This window comes from Tupaia chinensis, unplaced genomic scaffold (genome assembly GCF_000334495.1).
Source record: "Tupaia chinensis unplaced genomic scaffold, TupChi_1.0 Scaffold000159_1, whole genome shotgun sequence".
In the NCBI taxonomy this organism is placed as follows: domain Eukaryota; kingdom Metazoa; phylum Chordata; class Mammalia; order Scandentia; family Tupaiidae; genus Tupaia; species Tupaia belangeri.
The window spans coordinates 969,189-973,976 of NW_006159630.1; positions in this window are offsets into that span (position 1 = coordinate 969,189).

Genomic DNA, 4,788 nt, shown 5'->3' on the forward strand with positions numbered 1-4,788 from the left:
CAGGGTGTCCTGGAGGGGTTAGGGTGAGGCTGCATGGTCTCAGCCACAGGCCTCCGCGCGGACCAGTCCTGTGCACCCCTGGGCTGTCCTGAGCCTGAGGCACAAGCCCTTAGCACGGTCGCTGCACCCCAGGAGGGGCCCAGTCACACTGACCTTCACGCCTGGATGTGGCCTGGATGCCACTCGGAGTGCACCTCCTGAGACAAGACTGAAGCCCCGCCAGGGTTTATTTTGGGAACGCCCTTTCCCAGAAGAGTATTTTAGGGCTCCGGTGGCTGCAGGCGTCCCTGGGGGCCAGGCCCACGGAAGACTCCCAGGGAGGAACCTCAGGAAGGGCTTCTGCTGCCTGGGGCTCAGGCTGGTGTGGGTGCAGAACCAGCTCCCTGAAAACCCTGGCCTGGTCTGGTCCCCAGACCTGAGCCCTCTGCGATGGCTGTGGGTGGCCTCCAGGCTGGGCTCGCTCAAGCAGCCTCCCACTGTCAGGCTGGGCTGTAAGTACCAGGAACAGACCCGTGGCTCCTGTGAGTGCTTCACACCTGGCCCACAAGTACCCTGGGACAGAGGACACCGAGGCGGGGCAGGCTGTCCCACCCGTGGCCTGGGCTGGCCTAGCTCCAGTCTGTGCAGGGGCAGTTCGTGCAGCTGCTGGGCACTAGTGCATGCCACCAGTGTGGATGGCCTCCGAGACCATCAGCAGCCAGTTGGCCTCACCTGACCGAGAGTGGTGTGGATGGTGGCCCCAGGGCTGCCCTCATCTGCCCAGGAGAGAGCCCCTGGCGGGGGCTCAGGAAAGGACTCAAGCCGCCCTGACCAGCCTGACCCACAGCCGTCCCTGCCCACAGGCCCCTGGATCATGGGCCTAGCACCTGCATGTCCCCTGATGTGGAGAACCCACGCCCATGACCTGCCTGCTGGAGGCCCTCACTTGGGGGTCTTTGCCAAGAACACCTGGGCAGGCCCTGAGCTGGGCCCGGGCAGCAGGAGCAGCAGGAGCCGAGCCCCTAGTAGTGCCGGCCATGGGGAGACAGGCACGGGGAAGGTGGGCTGCCTCTGCTGGAGCCCCGGCCCTGTGGACCTTGCAGCTGTGCACCCGCCTCTCAGCCCAGAGTCAGGGCTGTGCAGTCTACAGTGGTACCCTCTACCCAGCCCTGGTGGCTGACTTCCGAGAGCTGCCCTGTGGCCGCCTTGCCTGGTCCTCACTTCCAAGCTGGCTCCACCAAGGTGCCAGGATTGTCCTCTCGCCCTGGGGCCACGCAGAGGCTCAGACATGCCCTCTGCCACTGGTGAGGGAGGCCAGGGACACCACGAGCACCCTCCCTGTCCTGCGTGCTGGACCGTCTGCTTTGGCTCTGTCACAGTTCCAGGGGGCTCTTCTCAAACACGTATTTAGGGGCCAGCAGGTGGTGTGGGAAGGGCGCTGGGCTTCCACATGACTGCCCGTGGTTCAAGTTCCAGCCAGGCACGGGTACGTGTGTGCCCAAAATCGTGAGATGCGAAGGGAGAGCAGCATGGCCACCCCTCATGGGGGATGATTTCTCGCCTTCTGTCTCTGTCTCTGTTTCTCTGGTGAGTGCACATACCCTATAGCAAACATCTCTCAATATTTTTTTTTCCCTATTTGTAGACACAATTGAGTGCACATGAAAATACACGTGTGGTGCCGGCAGGCAGTATAGTGGTTAAGGCACTGGATTCCCACATGGTCGACCGCAGTTCAAGTCCCAGACCTGACAGTTTGAAACATACCGGGTGTGTGTGTGTGTGTCTGTGTGCCGAAAATTTCAAGAAGAGAATGGAGAAGAAAGGATTGTGGTGTGGCCATCCCCCCAGGGGGTGATTTCTCACTTTCTGTTTCTCTGGTGACTGCATGCTCCCTACAGCACAAATCTCAAGAGCAGAGTGTATGAAAGAGGAGGGCCGTGCTGACCCCTCCCTCCCATCCTCCAAACCTTAGAAACTCAGGCACGTGGTGCTTCTAGCTGAGAGCTGGGGCCCTCGCCCAGGGTGCCACATGGGACCCAGCTTCTGAGCAGCATGCCACAGCTGCCAACCCCCCACGGCTAGTCGCAGTGGCTGCTGCTGTATGCAAGGCTGAGTGTGTGTGTACTTGCAAGAGGTCGGGAGAGCGCCCTGGCGGGGCTGGCCAGCCACAGCCCTCCCTCCAGCCTGTTGTCTCACTGGGGTCCTGACTGTGGCAGGACGGGGGGTCTCGCCAGGGTCCACAGAGGGCCCGGTCTCTGCATGGCACTTGGCCACCGTGCTGTGGGCTGGCCAATGACCCCTGTTAAGGAGTTTTGAGGATTTTTGTTTTATTTTCTAAAGAATTGTTTGTTTTATTTATTTAACTTATTTATTTTAGTTTGACTAGAGAGGGACAGGCTGAGAGAGTGAGAAAGCAAGCCGCCAGGTCTAGGACTCAAACTGCGCTTGGCCATGTGGGAGTCCAGCGCCCTAACCACCACGCCACCTGCCAGCCCGGAGTTTTTGTTTTTATCAGGTTTTACCCATGAAATTTGTGTGGTTGTTGGGTGTGGCCAGAGTTCCCTGGCGTCTCCCAGCACTGCTGTGCCCAGGCGTCTAGGCCCGGACCGCTCCAGGCAGGGTATCGACCCAGGGTGGGTGCAGAGCACGTCTGTGCCCCCCAAGTCTCTCTTGCCTTTTTTTTTTTTTTCTGAGAGGTTTTCGCTATAGGGCGCATGCGCTCGCCAAAAAGAGAGACAGAAAGCAAGAAACTATCCCTAGAGGGGATGGCCACGCCACAATCCCTTCTCCATTCTCCTCTCAGGATCTTGGGCACTCATGCACACGCGCCTGGTGTGAGTTTAAGCCACCGGGTCCAGGACTCAAACCATTGTCAACTACGTGGGAGTCCAGCGACATAGCCATTACGCTAACTGCTGGTCCCTCTCTTGTTTTCTCTTTCCAAGCCAAAGGGCGCAGGGAGAGAGCATGCATGCCAGCCTTCTCTGCTCCCCTCTGGGTTCTGGGTGCGTACACACGTGCTGCTGCACTTCCTAAGCTGCCAGGGTCAGGGCTTGGACTGCTTGGTCACGTGGGCCCCCCAGCTGGCCCAGTGGTATAGGCTCGAACCACGGTCAGCCAGGTGGCAGGTGGCCGCCTGAAACCCTGTGTGCAAGCATTGGCCACGCCTGAACCCTCCGCCAGGGCTGTGCCCGGCAGGCGTCTGTCACCTCCTCCCGAGGTCCCCTCCACCACCTCAGCTCTCCCGAGCTGGACTGATTGTTCCACACTCACCAGGCTCCCAGGGGCCCCACAGGCTCCCTTCCCAGCCAGGTACGCACGCAGGTGTCTGTGTCCCTCCCTCACATTCGCACAGCCCCCCACGTGTGCATGCAGGCACACACTGTGGGGTCTGGGTAGCACCACGCATTCCTGGGGACGTCATGGAGGGGTGGGCAGGCCTGGGGTGACCCTCGTCCTGGACAGAGAGGTGCCCTATGGGCCCAGGGCACCAGCTGATCAAGTGGATCTCCACCCCCACGGGCTGCCGGGCCAGGGCCAGTGCTCATTGGCTGAGAGAGTGCAGCCCCTGCCAGCCCCCACCCCCACCAGCCTGCTCCAGTCTCCTGGGGAGGGGACAGGGACAGGGCAAAGGAGGACAAGGGCAGAGGGACTCCGGATGGGGAGGCCATCAAGAGGCCCAGGTGACTGGCTCCCAAGCCCCCACCCCAAGTGCTCCTGGTGTGGAGGAAAGCCCAGACCCTGGGTGCTGGCTGGCAAAGTGGCCTGGTGCCCACCCATACCCCTGGCACCCAGGGTCTGGCTGGAGCCTCAGGTAGGTGCAGCTGGCCTGGCCCCCAGGCTCGGCCCCCACCAGCCACAGTAACCCAGGCAACCCCATTCTGCCTGCCCCCTCGCTTCCCTCCCTGCTGTGCCCGGCTGCGCCTGGGGGAGGCAGCAGGGCGAGGCCCCCCCACCCCGAGCCCAGCGCCTGGTGGGTGAATAATTCTATTTACCTTTCCCGAGAGGCCTCCTGTCCTCCCATTTGCTCCAATTAGCCCGGTTCTGCCTGAGCGGGTCCAGCCCACGTGGGCACCCCTCCTCCAGCACCCAGGGGTCACCTCCCAGCTCCTCAGAGCAGGGACACCTGGCCGGCTGCATCCCTACCAGGGCAGGGCCACCCTCGAGGGCTGACTAGAGTCTGGCAGGCCATGGTCTCCGCTCCAAGGTCCCAGTGCAGAGCCTCCATCAGACATGGGGCTCTCAGTGACAGCTTAGACTTGGCAGTGCCCCCTGCCCAGCAGGGGGCTGCCACCCCGCCCGAGTGAAGACTGGAGTGGGCAAGGGCCTCCATCACCTCACAGCCCCTGACAGTTTGGGGAGGCCAATCTCCCCATTTCAGCCTGGGAAGAAGGGGAGGCCGAGGCTCCCTGGGGACTGCTGGGGTCCCAGCTCCTGCCATGTGGGAGACAGGGACCATCCAAGGGCCCCTGGAGGGAATGCGCCAGCCCCTGAGCCCGATGAGCAGATGCCACGCCTTATGCTTTATTAGACACACGCTTCCACGCGTGGGACACAGGCTTGCAGGTCGCGACAGGAACGCCCAGCCCTTCCCCACCCTGCACAGGGAGGCTGGGCATGAGGAGGGGCGGGGCTGTGGTCCACTTGGCCCAGCACTGGTTCTGAGGTCCAGCCCCTGCTCAGGCTCGAGCAGGGATTCAGAAGGGACTCTCAGCCAGCCCTGGGAGGCTGCTAGCCAAGGGGGCCCTGGCAGACGGGTCCCGGCCCAGACCACGGCTGCCGTCACCCCACACCACCCCCAGCCTC